Raw genomic sequence first — 21,413 nt, 5'->3', positions numbered from 1 at the left:
GAGATGCATCACAGCCTATTAGGGCATAAAGTTGCTTCACACTTCCAAAGGAATCCATTTAAGTCTTTGCTATTTCCAAACCATCCACAATGCAATCCTATAGGAAATATTTCTATATGTTTCTAGGTATTCCTTATGAATGCACACCCTATTTGTCCATCTTCAGTTTTTTGGTTTTTTTTTTTCCTCCTTCTATCAGAACTCACTTTGGAATGCTTCACACTGTTACAGAGTTAATATACAATAATTTTAATAGCACTCTGACCAAAGGATTTTTTCCTACCTATTTGGATGAACCTTTTCCTTACCTAAATCTAAATATCTTTATATCATCATATGTATTGGAATAGCAAGCACTAATTTAAAAGTCACACCATAAAAGAAGTCCACTTACATACTTGGCCCTCAAGAATACCTTTCAATAGTATATTGATTTACATCATTTAAAAAGTACTACTTCAGGTGAAGTAGTCCACTGGTGATGCGTCCACTTGCCAATGCAGACGACATGGGTTTGATCCCTGATCCGGGAAGATCCCACATGCCACGGGGCAACTAAGCCATGTGCCGTAACTACTGAGCCTGCGCTCTATAGCCCACAAGCAGCAACTACTGGAGCCCGTGAACCCTGGTGCCCCTGCTCCACAACAAGAAAAGCCACCCCAATGTGGAGCCCACAAACTATAACTATAGTAGCCCCCCCTCACAACAACTAGAGAAAAGCCCAGGCAGCAACAAAGATCCAGCACAGATGCAAATAAATAAATATTTTTTCAAAGTACTACTTCTCATATATTCTATTGTTCTCACTTCCTACAACAGTTATTTTCCTAACTCCTTTCCACCCCTACTGCATACTTTCAGCAAATAAAAGTTAAGTCGCTCAGTCATGTCCAACTCTTTGAGACCCCATCGACTGTAGCCCACCAGGCTCCTCCATACATGGGATTCTCCAGGCAAGAATACTGGAGTGGGTTGCCATTTCCTTCTCCAGGGGATCTGCCTGACCCAGGGATTGAACCCAGGTCTCCCGCATTAGAGGCAGATGCTTTAACCTCTGAGCCACCAGTAAAAGTAACAAGCAAATGAAAACAACAAAAACACTGTCAAAAACCCCTTACTTTCTCAATGCCAAACTATAAACTGAAAAGAATCTACCTATATATTCTTAGTTTTAATAAATGGCTGTCTACTATCTTATTTGAGGCCAGAATAACATCCTGTCCTGAGGCTTCCATTATTTTTTCAGAAGAACTAAAATGCATTTCTTCTTTATTTATACCAAGATACTGTTTCATTTTGATTCCTCAGGTTAACTTTTTTTTCACATGTAAGTTTTTGTTATTAAAAAAACCAATAAATTAACCTTCAATTAAAATAAATAAATTTATATTAAAAAATAAAAATCCACACATATTCCAAAAAATAAAAATAAAACAATAAAATAGAAAATAAATTCACATATCCTTTCCCGTACAGTCTTTCTGGCCTCCTCAAAACCTACTTCAGAGAGTTCATATTTTTCAATTCGTATTTCCTAGCTTCCTATTCAGTCCTCAAGCACTTTGATTTCCTCACCCATCTTTCCACAGGTATAGTTTGCTGTTATCATACTAAGCCAATGTTTTAATTCATACATTTTGTTAATCATTACGTATGTATGGTATGCTAGTTGTTGGCGCTGTAAGATTATGCTAAAAAAATTTTAGCATGAATTCATTTCTTTCATTAATACTACTTATTATAATTCAGAAAGACTCTGATTCTTTTTTTTATTATTATTAAGTGTCTCAGTAAATTTTTTTTAGAAAATTTAGTATTTACAATGCTATTAAGCTAAGATATCCACTATGCACTTAAGACCTCCACTACAATAGTAGAGCTTCCAAAGATAATCCTGGGTGTAACTTCATGCCTTTTTCATGTCTTTTATCAAGTGGTCATTAAAATTATGTAATAATAACATAATTTCAGGCATATATTATACATCTAAAATGCAAATTTTAGTATTATGATGTTTTACACTACCAGAATATGATACCGAGATCTCATACCTACTTTATGTTTCAAGTTAGTACAGAGAATATCTTCTGCTTTATCCTAATTTGTTCTTAATATTTATCATACTTTCCCACCTGTAAAAATTAAATCTGCACTATGAACTTTGTAGCTAAGAAATATTCCTGGAAAGGTGTTTTAACCTTTAGTACTAAATATTCAAAGCAGTCATGGATCTTTCATTTGATGTGTTATTACCCATTATACTTCTGTCACCTTCAATTCCTCAAAATGATGGGTAATGTGGACCAAGAAATATGTTAATTTTCAAATCTCTGGTCATTTTTTCAGTTTATAAAGTAAAATTATGTTATTATAAAAGTGAGATGACAATAATTTCTAAATACAGTAGTGAATTAATGTTTTTAGAGTTGATTTACAGTATCAATTACAATGAAGCAATATTTTAAGAAGCAAAGATGGAACTGAGCAAAGGTTAGCATTACTGGGTAATTTGATACCTTCACAGAAAATTCATTTAAGGAAGACTAAATATTTGTTTTTTAGGGTGTGGTTATTTGCTTTAGGATGTTTTCATTTTAAAATTTTGACAGAGCTTTGTAAACATGTACATTGCAACAAAATTGAAGAATTTTAAACAAAATGGTCAATACCAGTCTCTTTATGTCTGTCTTCCACTTTTAGTAAGCCAGGTATTTCAAGATCATGCAATTATTAACTCAAGAATTCTTGACTGGCTACTGGGCCAATTAATCAGTATTGGCTGGCTATATAGTTTTTTTAGAATAAGCCAGTTTTAGGAGCATTTTGAATTTTAAATAACTTTCCAAATAAATTGGAGTCAGTTATACAAATTGTCTATGTAATATAGGATTTTTTAATACTTTTGTTGCCTCAGTATTATATAACAGTTCTCTCAGAAGGAACTATCATCAAAAGAGGAAGCAAAAATGAAAGAAAATGTAGAGAGGACTGGATTTTGATATGAAATGATTATAAATTGAGACTACTAAAAAATGAATTAATGTTATTTAATTTAGTGGTCTGGCTTCCCAGGTGGCTTAATGGTAAAGAACCTGCCTGCCAATGCAGGAGCCATTGGAGACACAGGTTACATAACTAGGTCAGGAAGATCCCTTGGAGGAGGAAATGGAGACCTACTCCAGTATTCTTGCCTGGATAATCCCATGGACAGAGAAGCCTGAATGGGCTACAGTCCACAGGGTCACAAATAGTTGGACATGTTTGAGAAAGAATGTAATTCAGTGGTCTATATACTCCACTAATTAGAGTAGAGTACAACTCTCTTGACTTGTTTCTTAATAGTATTTTGCTAAATTAAATCCTTATAAAAAGGAAGATTCTGAATGATCATGTATTTATTACCTTAAAATATTTTAGTCAAATTAAGGAGTATATGTAATTGGCTGGTTGATTTGAACTGTGCTGAGAAAGTGGGTAGTGAAAAGAACACTCTCAGCTTTAACTCTGCATTAGTGACCTAAAAATCCTCTCTTTGTGCCCTGAAAGAAATCCTTATTTCCTGCAACTGATGGGTCAAAATTTCTGAAAAACCAGTTCCAGAATATCATCCTGTAAGTGGCTGAATTACAACAGAAATTGAATTCTAATCCATAGCATATCTGCTGCTAAAGTGAAGTTACTGTTTAGGAAGGAATGGGATTCTAAGAAACTGGAATAGGATATTGAGTGGATCCTGATGAATCTGGGGCAGAAAACCTATCAATTCTGCTTAGTCTTCTTTACCAACAGAAGCAGCTATTATTCTTCCTCTGTCTGAGTGGGTTAGCCCTCTTTTGCCTGAAGAAACTAATTGCATCCTCTGTGGTAGTTTACCAGCAAGCTACTGCTGATTCCTTTCCATCTCTTTGCTTTTAGACTAAAAGTAGACTCAAATCCTATCAGGCCCCAGAGGGTAAGGTACAAAGTTAGACTCATTAGGAAGGGAACTACTCACCAAAGTAACTGATGCAGAATAAAATCTGGGAATATGTATGGGACTCAGTCATAAATGTGTTGAATCATGATGAAAAGAATATAAAGTTGGGTCAGGCTGAATTTGATATTGGCCACTAAAGAGAGATTCTGGGTTTGATATTTAACTTGACACACTTTAAAGGGCAAACATAGCCTGTAATAAATGAAGTTAAAATGCTATTAATAAAACTGCTATAGTATAATGTTGAGGTGGGTATCCAGAGAGAAGGGATATTTTAATGTTAGGGTTACATAACATGTAGATCTGCTCAACTTCTCCTGGAGTGTCCAAAAGGACATATCTTTCACTTGACTATGAGAGATATATCTATGAGAGAAGCCCCAGCATCCTTGAAAAACTCTGTAACAGCTCTTGCTTGTAGATCAGACATTAGAGCCGGAAGTACTACCATCAAATTGTGGCCCATAAAATGTAATGGTAACAATGGGAGCCTTGATGGCAGTAGCCTAGTGACTATGATTAATTGCCATAAATAAGGTGGGCATGGTTACTCTAATGGACTACATACAGAACCAGGGCTGTAATCAGAACACTGATATACAGAGGCCTATGTTGTTGGCTGTTTTATCATGGTGTGTCTAGAAGGCATCTCAGAAGCACATGAATTCTACAAATTTACTCCATAGTCTAGTCAGTAGGGACAGTGTTCCCCTTTCCCTTCCACAAGACATCACATTGGTCCGCTACAATAGTGAGATTATGTTGATTGGACCTAGTAATCAGGAAGCACACTTAGTCTAGACATACTGCTAAGTCATTTTTGTGTAACGGGTGGGAAATAAATACAACAAAAACTCAGGGGCCTTTAACCAACCTCACAAAAGTTTCTAAAGGTCCAATGGTATGGACATGTCAAGTTCTCCCTTTTATAGTCATGAATAAATTGCTGTATCTGGCCCCTCCTACCAAAAAAAAAAAAAAAAGAGAGAGAGAGAAAAGAAAAACAACAGAACAAAACGGACTTGTGGGTCTCAGAATTTTGAGGCAATATAATCCTCATTCAGGACTGCTACTCTCGTGCATCTTCTGACTAAGCCAAAAAGCAGCTAGTTTTGAGTGGAGCCTGGAACAAAAGAAAACTCTGCAACAGCTACAAGTTGCCGTGTTAACAGAAGTTCCATAAATGCCTGGAACAAAAAGTAAGAAAATACACACCTTTCTGTCCTAGCTGCTGCTGCTACTGCTAAGTCACTTCAGTCGTGTCTGACTCTGTGAGACCCCATAGAGGGCAGCCCACCAGGCTCCCCCGTCCCTGGGATTCTCCAGGCAAGAACACTGGAGTGGGTTGCCATTTCCTTCTGTCCTAGCAGATTGGCTCTATTAAGTTGTTCTGATGCTTTACAAGGCCGCTTACCGCTCCAGTCAGCAACACGAAGTTTTCCGCCTTGAGCGGGAAGATCCGGCCGGGATGAAAGCTCCCGAGTTCTCCCCCAGGTCTTGTCTGAGCATGCGCCTAGTCCTGGGCCTGTGCGTGGCTTTTAAACCCTTGTGTGCGGGCGATTTCTCATAACCTGCTTCACCGAAAGAAACACTATCTTCAGCTTTTTCCTCTCAGTTATTCAAGTTTCCTGTTTTCTTTGCCGGGAATCTTTGTCCCAGGTCGCAGAGAGGTTTTTCACTTGTCTTTCAATGTTTCGAGGACGCCCGCTACATAGAAATTTTCTTCTCAAGAGAGTTCCAGTTTCGCTCTAAGAGAGCAGTTCTTCAGGCAACTTCTAGAAAAACTGATGCAGTTTCACGAGAAGGTCTGCTCTGCTCTTCGTGGAGCCTGGCCGCACGCTGGGAACCTGGGCTGCCTTTTTTCGAGACCGCTGGTGAGTCGGGGCATCCGGTGGCTTTTATTTGATATGGCGTTCACTTGGTTCCTGTAAACCTCCCACTGTTTTCCAGAGTTCCCACAAGTTGTTTGACAGTTTTTGCTCATTCTCCTCCCCCTGTTTTTGTGGAAAAATGAGCCCCGAGAGTTACCTACACTGCCATTGTTGCTAATGCCATACCTCTCTTTTATACTGACTTTTGAAGTCAGGCAGTGAAAGTTCATTTTTTTTTTTTAAGGCTGTTTTTTACGTTTTGTATCTTTTGCTTTACGTATCTTAGTAATATTTTGTAACTTTTGAAATATTCTGCTTAGACTTAATTACCATGAGCTTATAAAAGAGTGGACACAAACTTTTTCGGTAATTTTTTTTTTTAATTACCTCAAAATTTTGTGGTTTTGTGTGTGTCTCTTTTTCCACTTCTTTTGTCAACTATAATTCTAAGTATTTTTGTTACAATGCATATACTTAGTTTCTTAATTTCATTTTTTACGTTTTTTTTAAGGGGTTATTTATTGCTGGTGTATGGAAATACATTTGGTTTTTGTATGTTGATCTTTATTCTGAGTCTTTATTTAGCTCATTAGTTTTCATAGATTTTTTTTGTGTGTGTGTAATTCTTAAGATTTTCTTTATCCATGTTCATACTATCTGTTAATAAAACAGTTTTAAACGTGGACTTTTTTTTTTTGTTTGTTTAATCTTGCCTCATTGGCTACTTGCTCTGGCTAGAACCTCATGTATCGTCCTGAATAGAAGTGGTGATGGAAGACATTTTGTCATGTTCCTGATTTTAGGAAGAAAAAGTCATTCTTTCACTATTTTAGTTTGTTGAGACATTTTTGAGATATTTTCCCAGAAAAATAGATTTTTTCTTGAGCCATTTCCTTATTAATTACAAGTGGCATATTTTCATGTGTCTGATGATTGTTTAAAAAAGAACAATAAACACTCTTTTGTTCTATCACCAGCCAAAAATAATTGACATATTTGCATTTAGAGACTGTGGATATTAAAAATGTACTTATTAGTTATTAACAGGAGTGTCAATTTAATTACCAAGAAATATAAGTAATTATCCATTTATTCTAAAGCTCATGAGTTACTTGAATTATCAGATTTTATGTATTTAATAAGCCTAAATAATAAACCATCTACTGTTATTTTTCACCAAGCCTCTTTTCATATTCTCTTAGAGTTAGGTCCACTCAGATATAATCTTTATAGATTAATATGTTGCTCTTTGCCTGCATAGTGTCAAATATGCAAGTAAAAATTATTGTAAAAGAAATAAGTTTTAATGTTAGTTATTTCTGAGTGGATAGACAATCATATATCAAATGACTAGGAGGGAATACACTAAAATGTTAACTATAGTTATACATCAGTGTTGTATTATGATTTATTTTGGTATTTTATATGCATATTTTCAATTTTATTTTTGAAATATTTTAATATTTAAATAGGTTAAGTAATTCAACTTGATTTTAGCAAAGAATAACACCTTAGATCTTGTCCCCAGGCTATCATTATTACATGGATAATTTTTTTCACAGATTTTACACATTTTTTTAAAGTTGTCTTCCTTTTAGTCATCTTAATGTCTTCGGAATATCAAGTGATAGGAGCAGATAAAAAGGGATAAGTGTGAAATGTATCATAAGAGAGAGATGGCACCCAGGAGAATTCTAGGTGGTGTGTAAACAAGCATAGGAAAAATCGAACATTTAACTTAAACCTTATTTGGTATTTGTATTGTAGTGCTATTTTCCCATAGATCTTGAGTATTTTATGCAATTTGGGTGTAACATAAATACGTCTATATTTTTTAAATAGTTTATAAGAGACATCATGTGAAAATTGTATGTTCCATATTTGAATTAGTACTAGGCAGGGAAATGAGACTTGGCAACAGTGAGTAAGGGAAGAGTAGAACTGGAACCAGGGGGTAACATGAAATCATAAGCCATAGTATTTTTCAGCATACTGTAAAGTGTATTGAACTTCCACAAGATTAAGGAGATCTTTAAATCACCTATAATTTTAGTGATTCATGGATCCATCTGGATTAAAGTTGGGTCTCTTCACACATAAAGTTATTTGAACTGTGTTATAACAGTCCAAACCAGCCAACCTCTCTTTGTATTGTGCTTGTGATTTATTTGCACAATTTTCAAAGTTTGGAATATTTTGAGTCTCTCTGAATTATTCACCATCTGCTTGTCTCCTTTGAGTGCAGAAGTCACCATTTGCTCAGGAGCCAATTTGCTTGTATGATACTCCAAGGTTTACTGTGCATCTGCACTATTGCATATTAGAGTTCAGAAAAATATGTCTCTGAAGCTTAGTTTATATATTCAACCAAATGCAATTATTTGGAAAATACAGAATGATCTCTGTACTAAAATTGATCTGCTCTTATCTAGAGAGAGTTAATATATTCAGTGATCAATTCCATGCAAGGCGTGTAAATTTTACATAGACTAACACTAACAGATTGCAAGGAATCTAATGAGTGAGTTTCTGTGTCTTCTAGGACCTATACAAATATGCAACCATAATAAATTAGAAGAGCTGGAAAAAAGAAAAAAAAGGTACACACACTCTTCATATGGTAATTACCCAAGTGGAGATTATATTAAAATAGGTGTTTTACTCAATTTCTAAAATAAATTCACACATTTTTTACCTTAAGAATGGTAACATACCTGGAATATTGCCTGAATATAAAATCATTGTACAGGTGTTTTCACTACAGTGAGGGATGTTGAGAGAGAATATTCAATTCAATAATTCAGGAAGTTTCAAAAGGTATTACAGTAACCTAGAGTTGGCAGTTATGCATAATTTTCATATGCAGTTGGATAAAACTTCCTAATTCTAGGCATCAACTCAAATTCCAAGAGCTTATAATTTGATTTTTATTGAAACCAGCACCTTGGTAATAATATATGGTACAGCAATATATCTGAGTAACATTTATACGTGAGATATCAACATGATTAAAAATATTAACAAGAAGTCTGAATTTCCTTCTCCTGAAAGGCATAGAATAAAAGTACATTATTTAACTTGTTGGTCTACTCTTTTCCAAATGTTCACAAAATAATGCAAATATAATCCTCCAAAGAGAAACGAAGTGCTGTTTTCAATATCAATAAAAGAGATGCAGTAATTGAACATTAAATGTTGCTGCTAGAATTTATGTCTAGGTTGAGCGGTTAAGCAAATTGCGATCTGTTATAAAAGATAGCTGTGATTGCTATCTATATGAGCCATATTGCCCCATTTGCACAATGCTGAAAATTCAGTAGTACTGGACTTTTCAGTGTCTACTTTGTGTAACTGTCAGGGTGAGGGGCCAGGATCTTAGACGGTGCATTTTAAGATGTTGCTAATTCTGGACACCAAATCCTCCAAAAATTTCAGTTTTACTATTTTTATCATTTGTGGTATTGAATGCTCTTACTTGTTTTCCAGTATTCTGGGTTTTAAGTTTTCAAGACAAATTTATTATATCACTCATACAGCCTACAGTCCTCCCATGGAATAAGGATAGAATATATAACCAAAGCTGTTACAAACTCCAGTATTGTTGCAAATTTCTAGATGGCAGTTAAATGTTCCAGTTAGACTAGTTAAAGTGATCTCTTAAAATGGTGCAAACTGACAAAAATACTCTGATTTATACATTGCCTCACTTTATTTCTAGTATCCTGTTTCTCTTTATGGCATGGAAGAAGATGGGTAAGCCAGCGTATTTTTTTATTCTTTAAAATGGAAATAAAAATAGTAAAATAGACTACAACCCTGCTTTTCAACAGTTTAACTTGACTTTAAAGACACACAACACCCCTTATATGGGTTAGCTGACTTCCAAAGACAATGTGAAACCTATCCACCATTCCCTTCACTGTCTACCATGAGAAGAGGAAATGCTGCTCTCCTTGAATCTGAACTACTTGTGATGGTTTCTGACCCAGTCATTAAAAAGACCTAGCAGCCTAAGGTCTCCATCATAGAGTCCTAAGCTGCCAAGAAGTCCAAGTTGTCCTGCTAGAAAAAGCATATGACGAGGTCTTGGAAGATTAGCTACAACAGAGAGAGACCAAAAAGAATAGTACAGAAGCAACATACAGCCCAGCCACTATCTGATTATACCTGCTTAAGAGAACTCAAGCCAGACAGATAGAACAATCTATACTAGCTTATTCTGGCCAACCCACAGAATCATAGAATAGAATAAAATGGTTGTTGAATGAACCACCAAATTTAAAGTTACCTGTTACTTGACAATATTGAAGTGAAATAACATATTGCTATCACACACACACATACACAAAAAATCTTACAGTGTGTGTCATTCATTTGGGGATAACATGGTGGGTAGAAGCTGGAAGCTCCTTGATAAGATTTAGGATTGAAGGAAAGAAGGAAATTATTTGAGCTGAAAAGAAAGGGGCCTAAGTTATAGTAAACAAAGCAGTCAATGAAGGGATCATGAAAGATGAAAGGAAATCTAAAAAACTTGTTGATCTGGTTAATGAGATATCGAGGCAGAATGTTAAGAATGTAAGCTGTTTTATGGTTTTGTTTCATTTAAAACAAAAATCTGTTGATGATAAAGTATAGGAGAAGCCAGATGAGCTAAAAAGGAACTTCTCAATTTGTCAAGATAACTGAGAGGAAACATAAAGAAGCAAGGATGTTCTGACTTTAAAAATAAAACTTTGTATTCATTTCAGTTTTTATAGAAGACCAAAAAGAATGGAAATAGGCAATAGACTCAGAGCAAAGGTCAAATCTAGGCCATTGCCGGTAAAACTCAACCTTGAGATAAATTTTAAATCAAGGATTACTGTAAACTCCTCTGTTAAACATCAAAACAAATGTTATTTCTAAACATTTTCCCCTAGATATAAAAGTCTCTTGATCAAAAATACGATTTCTAAGAACCTTAAGGATGCTTTACCCCAATAGCCTCACAGGAGAAAATGGTGGCGAAGGTTTCACTTTTGGAAGAAATGAATGGTATTTTTAATCTAAATAATTTTATTATAATTTGACACTTGTTGTTAAAGGAATTATACCACCTTATACTGAAAGGAATAAATGAAGTTCATAATGGCAAAAGTTGCCCTGGGACCAAATCTATAAGCAGGATGCAGGCTGAAGTTAATGAGCTGCAACTTGCCTCATTTCTTAGACAAAAGTGAAGTTAACTCTGAGGACAAAGTAAGGGCTGGAGATTGGAGCCAACATCTGTGGGGAGCCACTTCAAAGGAAGTGGAAGTTCTAATCAAGGAAATATATATATGTATCCAAATGGCTTTGGGATGCTTATTCCTCTCTTTCTCCTACTTTCTGCTTACATCCAGAGTGAGAGCCTGCTATGGATTATTTGTCCCATTCACTGTTGTGTGTTGAGTGAATGGAGTACAGAAAACCTGTCCCTATTTCAAAGTCCCTAGCTCAAAAATGTCAGTATCCAAGGAGGTAAAACAAATCACACCAGAGGACCCTCATCTACACTGTTCCTCTTTTAAAGTAGGGATTTCTAGAGTTGAAGCTGATACTGTAAAGGGACGATACTTTTGGGGGTCTAGGGGCTTCCAGGTGGCTTAGTGGTAAAGAGTAGGCCTACCAGTGCAGGAGACACAGGAGACACGGGTTCAATCCCTGGGTCAGGAAAATCCCTTGAAGGAGGAAATTGCAACCTACTCCAGCATTCTTGCCTGGAGAATCCCATGGACGGAGAACCATGGTGGGCTACAGTCCATGAGATCACAAAGAGTTCAACATGACTGAGCACTCACACATGCACACACACAAGGGAATGGGTATACTTGGCACATGGAAGGAAATAAATTGTTAAGTCCTAGAGGTGGATGGTTTCAAAATGTCTGACCCTCACAATAGGCAGATGATATTCTATAAATTGGTAGGTGGGACTTAATGTCTTTCCACTTGAATTCAGGCTAGAATTGTGACTAATTTGATAAATAGAATGGAGAGGAAGTGGCATTCTGAAAGTTCTTAGCCCAGGCATTAAGAAGAGCATCAAGTCAGAATAGAATAAAATATTTGCAGACGATGTGACCTGCAAGAGACTAGTCTCCAAAATTTACAAATATCTCAAGCTGCTTTATATCATCAAAACGAACAACCCAATCAGAAGATGGTAGAAGACCTATATAGACATTTCTGCAAAGAAGACCCACAAATGGCCAAGAGACACATGAAGAGATGGTCAACATTGCTAATTACTAGAGAAATGGAAATGAAAATACGAGATAACACCTCACATCAGTCAGTATGCTGCTGCTGCTTCTAAGTCACTTCAGTCGTGTCCAACTCTGTGCAGTCCCATAGACGGCAGCCCACTAGGCTCCTCTGTCCCTGGGATTCTCCAGGCAAGAATACTGGAGCGGGTTGCCATTTCCTTTTCCATGCATGAAAGTGAAAGTGAAGTTGCTCAGTCGTGCCGGACTCTTAGTGACCCCATGGACTGCAGCCTACCAGGCTCCTCCATCCATGGGAGTTTCCAGGCAAGAGTACTGGAGTGGGTTGCCATAGTATGGCTGTTATCAAAAAATCCACAAACAATAAATGCTGAAGAGAGAGAGTGGAGAGAATGGAGCTCTCCTTCACTGTTGGTGAGAATGTAAATTAGTAGAACTACTGTGGAGAACAGTATGGAGGTTCCTTACAAAACTAGAGAGCTGCCAGATAATCTAGCAATCTCACTCGTGGGCATATATCTGGAGAAATACATGGTCCAAAAGGATACATGCACCCCAGTGTTCATTGCAGCATTGTTTACAGTAGCCAAGACATGGAAGCAACCTAAATGTCCATTGAAAGAGGAATGGATAAAGAGGTGGTACATACATACAATGGAATATTACTCAGCCATTAAAAAGAATGAAACAGTGCTATCTGCAGCAACGTGGATGGACCTAGAGATTGTCATACTGAGAGAAGTCAAAGAAAGGAATACCACATGATACTGCTTAAATGCAGAATCTAAAAAAGAAAATGATACAAATCAACTTATTTACAAAACAGAAACAGACTCAACAGACCTAGAAAATGAAATTGTGGTTATTAGGGGGTGAAGGGTGTGGGTGAGGAGTAGTTAGTTTGGGATTGACATGTACATACTGCTGTATTTAAAATAAATGACCAACAAAGTAAAAAAAAAAAAAAAAAGGAGTACAGGGAAGGTCTCCAACCATCCCCACCCCACAAAAAGTATATATATTATTAAGGTAGCTTCCTCTTCTATACTCTTGTGGCTGCAAGACATCAGGCGGGAAATTCAGGCTACTCATGTAGAGAGGTCCTGGATGATGAGGTATCACCTAGAGAGAAAAGCCACTTGGAGAAGTACAAGATTATAATTAACCAGCTTCAGCTTTAATCCCAGTTCCCATTTGAGATACTGCAACCACTTGAGATACCTGAAGCAAGATAAGTGACTCAATCAGCTGAGCCCCATTTGGATTGTAACATAACAAAATGGTGGTTTGTTTAAGCTAGATATTGACAACCATTTTTGCAAAGGGTCGTATATTAAATGTTTTAGGACTTGTGGTCCACATATGGTCCCTGGCCTTACAAACCTTTAAAAGTATGAAAATCATGCTTAACTTGCAGGTTTACAACAAAGGCCACAGGCTGTGGGTATTTTCTCAGCACATATTTTAAGGCATTACATCTTAGGCTTGTTTGTTATGGTGCAGGATGTAACCAAAATTATTTATAACCATAGTTAAATCATAAGAGGGAAATTTAACAGCACATTTAAGAAGTTAATACATGCTAGATAGAACAATATACTTTTGTTACATTTTTAAAACAAAATACACTCATACCTAGAAGGTAATATTCTTTGATTTGATTTCTTAAACAGTAACACAAAAGATAAAAGTATGTTAAAAAGTAAATAACCACTATTTCTGGGAATAAAAAGTAACATTACAATTTTAGTTTGAATATATTCTAGTTGATCGAATAGATTGAGTCTCTGAATTCTAACTTGCTGCCTATAAATTGTAAGGTAATTAGCCTCCAATTAAATAAATTTATATTAAAATATAAAAATAAAATAAATTTCAAAACAATTAGTTCTTTACCAAAAGCACGTTTCATTTTACCTGGCCAAAATCCATCGTATTAACTGACAAGAACTGTCTAACCCACATGTATACCAATATTTGTATTTAAGACCCTGTGACTCCTTATTTGTCTTGTTATAAAACAAATATTTTAGTTTCTACTGTGGGATATAGCAGTTGTTTAGTTCCTGTGTGGGGAAAAATAAAATGTTTACAACATGTACTTTGATGGAGAATGATCATCTGAAGGAAATAAAAGTAAATGGTAAACAATTTTTACCTTGTGTTTATGTTCACATGGTCATTTTTGTAGAGTAACTACTCAGAATATTTGGCAATTGACTGAAAATAAGGTAAGACATAATTAGGTGTCAAGTGGTTGTTATGATTGGAAGTTTAGAAGAAGGGTATTTATTGCTAAACTTTTTAAAAGTTGATTTGTTACTCATCTTCTGTATTTGTTATTTTTGGTATAGATTTAAATATTCCAAAAAATTGAAATCTTTCATTTGTTGTGCATCAGTTATTCAGATTTTTTATTGCATGGAAAAAATGGATAAATTATCTAGTAATCAAAGAAAAAATATATATAGTAGAATAAAATGAAAATTTGGATGCTTGCTTCTTGGAGGGAATGTACAGAAAATTTAGAATATATTTAACGTAAGTGAAATTCAGAATTAAGATTAGTAGTTTTATTCTTTATAATGATGTGTGTTAATTGATGGACAACTAAAGAAAACTCATTTTACAAGTCTTCACTTTTTTTACTCATTTTACTTTGCTTCACTTTGAAGCAAAATAACTTTGCTTCAAAGTTATTTCTTAAGTATGCAGTCACAAAGCGATTTCATTTTCCTCTTATAAATAGCATACAATATACCAGACATTTTTGTTCATCATTGTTGCATAATAGTTTGCATTGTTATAGCCCTATAGCATCAATTTCAATCTGGACCCTACCTGATAAACATGCCAAATTGTAGATGATCCTTTCCCTACATTCTCTTGCCCATACAAAAGTACAGCATGCCAAATTACTATTAGATTTTAAAACTTTGTAAGGAGAATAAATGTGCAGCCCTTGAGATTTTCATAAAAACGCACAAAACACTTCAAAACACCTACTCTAGCCACTGTAAAATTTATGATCCCAGTTACGTTTATTAGACAATATGAAGGAAATGTCCTTTCCTGTTTTTCACAGGGAAAGAAGATAAAACTATTATTATAACTAACAAAAAGGCAAAGAAAATGCATATATTGTTTGATCTACATTTAGAATGCTTATCAGCCACAGTTTTCCACATTGTGCTTCTCTAACATAATCCACATCTTGATCAAACTGTCAGATTCATTTATTTTTAGTTTGTACATTCTGACTAGTAAAATTTGAGAGTTATAATCAAGACAGCAAATTACTTTGTCTCAATTCTGAGAAAAAGAGTATCACTGATTCCATTACCTAACTTTTCGATTCCAAGATTTCCCACATCACCTTCGACAGACTTCAATGTGATATTCCTCAGATACTCATCTGGTGCTAATAAACATTTCTCATGGAACACCCAATGTCACACATCTCTCTCTTTTAATCAGGTCATTGTTTATTAGTTCCAGCCCATGTGAACCAGACTGTATTGTAAGAATTAAGTTTTATTATTTAGAATTCAGTACTTCCTCTGAGCAGACTTCTTTTTATCCATCTGCACAAGATACTTCATTATGTTTCCATTGTTTTTTTCTTTTTGTTTGTTCTTCCTGTTTCAGGAATTCCATGTAATTCCCCTTGTTAGAATTGTTGATACATTTCTTGAGTAGAAAGAACTGTAGCAACATTTCTGAGAAAAGAAAGCCCACTAAAAAAAAAAAAAAAAACTGACATTGATTTCACTAATTGCATGTTTTATGGTAATAAAACAATATAGACATTTTCAAATAATATTTTTAAAACTATTATTTATTTTAAACTATTATTCATTTACCAAGTACAAGTGCCTTAAGAAAAATTTCATTGTAATTCACTTGTATCTTTCATGTTGCCAGTAAAAAACTGAGCATACATAGTACTTAATACATATTTGTGAATTAATCAATAAAATCATGTTTTTATACTTTAACCTATATCATTTGCACTTACATATATGTAAGAGTAAGCTTTCAGTACCTAATCTTTATTTTTTTTTTTGCATATTCTGGCCTTTCTCTTTGAATTCTGAAACCATTGTTTAAGGTTTGAACAAAATAAGCACTTTTAACAAATAAAATATGAATAACCAAAGTTATTTCTCCACTGTCAGGGAATCTTCTACATGAAAAGTAAAACACTAATCAAAATTATTATCATCAGCACATGTAATTATAATTTTTTTCTGAAATAAAAACATAACTTTAACCAATATGAAACAAGAGTTAATATATTTGATATATTTATAGCTTGCAAATCTAAATGAGAAAAAAGTTAAAATACAATCCAGATGCTTAAAGGACATCAACATAAGACTAAAAATACACATGGATAATAAAATATGAATGCAAATATAAACAAATTTAAAAAGCATTAAGTGTAAGGTAGCAGTTTTCACCCATCAGATTGACATTTTTTAATGATAATCAATGCTTTTGAAAGTAAGGCAGTATGTAAGACATTCAAAGCCAATCAGAGTTGTGTAAATTGATGACATTTATGAAAATATTTAAATATCCCATGTACTTTAGTATTCCCATAGTAAGTAATCCTTGGGAATCTATCTGATGAGAAGAAGATTTTAAAATGTTAACCAATCCTATATATGCCAAAGAATTTATGCAAATATCAAACACTTAAGAATAACTGAAGTTTCAAACCATAGCAAAATAGTAAATAAACCACCTCTTCCACCCTGAGATAGTTACACCTCTCCCACATGCTTGCTAGAATATGCAGCTACAACTTCATGTTGGCCACTTTTGAATTAAAGCCTCATTGGGTTGCTTTGAACTGGCAGTATCTAAGAATGGTGCATGCACACCAGAAGGATAATAATCTGGAACTGTTTATTGTCTAGTTTTTACCTTAGGAAGCCCAGGCCGACAATGTGGAAAATTACTGAGTTATAGAGTGCTTGCCCTACAATGTCAGAGACAATATGTATTCACTGTAAATGTCTTCTTTCTATGTTATTTATATAAATGTGTACTTTTTAATACATGTGGAAAATGCCAGTTCTTCCTTTGGTAGTCACCATTCTCCTTTTACAATGAACTTAAGCAAATAGGTTTTTATTGACTTGTTATGCAAGTTAAGCATTGCAGAACATCTTTTATATAATTTGATTTATTATTTTGATGGCAAAACTTTCTCAATCTCCCAAGTTTTAGCAAAAGTAGCATAATTTGAACCATAGTTACAGTAAGTATATACAAAACTTGGTTATGTATACATAAATCCTGTCTGCACCATTTATTAGCTATATGCTTTGAGTAGTGATATTACTATTTAATTGTTTCTTCATCTATAAAATTATAGTAAATAATAATGTTGTGAGGACTGATTCACTTGATGTATATAAAGAATTTAGAACAATGCCTGGCAGAGAGTAGGCACCATATAAATGTTATTAACCCAGTACCTTTCACGAAAATACAGATTGCTTGCTACACACTTTTTTCTTTTTCATGTGTGGAACTTTTACTCAAACAGGCATACAGAGAGCTATGATTTGACTAGCTTTATTGTCTCTCTGTGTATTATACAGTGTCTACCTGCATACACATTTCTTTCAATACTATTTTGCAGAAGTGGGAGTTACTTCCTTCTGTTTATCAGCTATTTATTTCTAACTACAACACACACACACACACACACACACACACACACACACACACACACACTTTTTGTATACTTACCGGAGGAAAATCATAGTGTTCCCAGTTTTAGGATGTTGCAGAGACAAATATACATGAAACTTTATTTCAAATATTACATATATTCAAACAAGAGTATAAATTGCTTTTATATGAAATGTATAGGTTAAAATCATAGCAGGACGATGTTGTTTCAGCTTTTTCACCTGAGGGTATTAGTGAAAATTCACTAAAAGGAAAAAGAAAGAATGCAACACCATATACCATTGCTGTTATAGGACTTGTTAAAGGTTCTTGAGGGTAAAATTTGGAGATTCACTCCTTCCACATTTTTGCATGCTCAAACACTGCTTATACTTGCAGATTTGGTGGTCTTCTATCCATCTTGATGTACTAAAATCCTGCCTTGATAGAATGCTCTGACAGGCATAAATTGATATTATGTGTTTCCTGGCAATATGTTTTCTATGTCTTGATGGTCATAGAAGTACCTGATCCTAAGAAAATTATGCTAAATCCTGCTCAAATCTGCCTATGGAAGACAATCTCCTTCAATATCATAAGCTTCTCTGTTGAAATGCTTTGAAAAGTAAAATGTTCCTGTTATATGGCTTTTTAGTATTACAGACTTCCTAATATCTTTTCTCATTGATCACTTTGCATAAGCCAAACTTAAAACTCAGGATTTTAAACACATCCATTAACTTGCACGAATTACACTCACTGCCATAACTATTATTCATTCATGGCACCTCACACTGACATAGTATTTTACCCTACAACCAAGAATGCTCTTAATACCTCATAATAGTTACTTTCTACAGTAGCATAGTATTAGCTTTAAGGTCTTCATCTGAAGACAGTATATAAAGTGACCTGAATGTGATTCTGTTTAATATATCATCAGGGACCTGTACAGTAGTTTTAAGATGACAAATAGTAACTATGTAGTTATATACCAAACATTTCCTTTTGTAAAATTTGCTGTTTCTTCAAAAGTAGCTATAGCCTATCCCATCATTATCCTGTTTAATGAATTCTTTAAATTTTTCTGAAAATCAGATTCCTGTTATAATTAATTTTCTTGATGGCTTATAATTAAAATTATTTTTTAAATGCCAGTTTAGCATGTAGAAAACATTGGCAAACCGTATAAGCTCATTCTGAACAAGTTATTTTATTGGTTTCAGTATTTATGTTTGAATCTGTTATGGTCCAACCAGGAGACAGAAACCGCATAACGGTTGTTTTAACAGACATTTATCATAAAAGTTAGTTCTTAAAGTACTAAAAAGGCTTTATCAATTATATACTAATATGTAACCAATTACTCCTTTACCTAATGACTTAAAACAATCATGATTTATTTTTTCTCATGATTCTGTTGGTTTCCAGGGATCATCTGGTCTGTTCTTCTATTCCAAATGGTCCAACTTAGATAATTCATACAACTTCATATATCTGGGAGCACAGCTTGAGCTAATCAATCCTAACAGCTCAGAATGTCTCTGACATCTCAGGGTAGCTGAAATGTCAGGGTCTGCTTCTCTCAAAACAGCGTAGTTGTACTTCTTACATGGTAGTGCAAAACTTCAAATGAGCAAGTATAAAGTCGCCAGGCTTCATTCCTGTCCCATGCTATTGGTCAAGGCATGTTGCAGTGCCAACTCATCCAGCAGGAGGGGAAGTAAACTCTACCTAATGGGAAGAATTGCCAAAAGGTACAAGGATGGGAGAATAGTTCACAATTATCATTGAAGACAAGGCATTAAAAAGAAATATGAAGTACATGGAGGTTGTCTGGTGGGACAAAGAGAAGATGGGGATAATTAAAACTTAAAAGATTAGAGCAGAAGCAACATAAGACTAGAACTCAGACACCTAATAAGAAGGTACCACTCAGCTGGTACTGTCTTCTCAAAGCCAGCAGAGGGACCCATGGATGGGACCAAACATTTTATATATTAACACATCAACTCTTAATCTCATTCAGTCTTCCATGAATGCTGGCATCTCTGAAAGTACATGATAAGGATGGTTTTATTGACGTTTTAAGAAAAGGAATCACATTCTTACTGGAACAAATTGTCCACTGTGTGTCACAGTTGTGAATCAAAATAGAAAGCAAATAGAGAAAAGTCAATGGGTAGAAAACAGAAAGTCTATTCTCCCTCTAGCTTTTTCTCTTCCCTTTTGTACCCATTCTATATGAGCCTGACCAAATGGGAGCAGAAATGTGGCTTATGGATTCTTTGCACCGGCAATATAAAAGTCACAGTACTTCAGTGGATAATTAAAGGTGAAACGTCATAAATTAATTTGCTATGAAGTTTTAAAGCTAATAAAAGACACACTCCCTGATGTTGACTTTTGTAATCTCGCCAATGTTTAGTGACCCTTACCTAAATATATTATTAAAAAGTTACATGATTTTCCTGTGCTAAAAAATGTATTAAGTCCTATGAGTCTCACAAGTCTGAAGGCAATATCAAAATTAAGTTCAGTGATCACATTATTTTAATAAATTCATAAGACTCCAAGGATGGCTACTTATAAAGATGTATTTGTGTATTTAAAGTCTGTATATATTTTTGTTTTTTTCTTATCCGTATCATTAATTTATACCATGGATATGTAATGCACCAACATGAAGAGTTCAATTCTACCACAGAATTATGAGAAATATTTTACTTGTGCATATTTTAATGAATATTTAAATATGTCAAATACTTAAAAATGTGTTTGCAGAATATTTGCAGTAAATAATTCTTGGTTGTGGATAGCAGACCCACCTTGTTTATCTTTAGAAAAATAAATGAAGCCTCACATTTGTTTCAGCACAGTTATTATGGTCAGTCCATTGTTTTTAAGTTAAAAAGAATCAAAGATCATGTAGTCAGTCATTATGACCTACCAGGAGATTTACCACTCACTTGGGACAAGACACAGCAAGTGTTCTTGTAAGAACAATGGAAAGAGGAAAGAAGCTACTATCATAATGTCTCAGTCTTTTATGAAGAAACATTTTTTGTTTGTTTTATTGTTCTATGTGAAATACTGCACTATAAATGATGCTTTCACAAGTGTTATCTCTGATCCTCTGAATACTTAAGGGGAAAGAGATACAATGTATTCTCCATCAAAATGCATTCACATCAACACGTTTACAAAGGAAGTCATAGCACAGACTCTTCTGGTGAATTCTTTTGGTGCCTTGCAGCAAGCAATGGGAATGCTGCACTCAGTAATTTAGAAAATCCCTCTGTTGGCTTTCTTTGATTTTGTGTCGCCATAGAGAAATTGTAAAGTAGGCTAAGTTCATAGTCTATATTCAAATGTTCTCATTGCCCTTATGGTACCCCCCCCTCTCCATGTAACATTTAATTTATAATACTGTTTCCTGGTTCTGATTCTTTGTTCTCACCATCTGAAAATTCTAAAAACTGAGGTGTAGAAACATTCCCTAGAAGTTCTCTATTTTATTGCTCATAAAATTCAGTATGCTTTTGTGCAACATTAATAATGCATGGATGCATGGCCATCCACCTATGTTTGAAATGATATTTATATTGGGGGTAATAAATTTATGCT

Source organism: Bos indicus, chromosome 14 (assembly GCF_029378745.1).
Source record: "Bos indicus isolate NIAB-ARS_2022 breed Sahiwal x Tharparkar chromosome 14, NIAB-ARS_B.indTharparkar_mat_pri_1.0, whole genome shotgun sequence".
Lineage (NCBI taxonomy): Eukaryota > Metazoa > Chordata > Mammalia > Artiodactyla > Bovidae > Bos > Bos indicus.
This window is presented reverse-complemented; position numbering follows the sequence as displayed.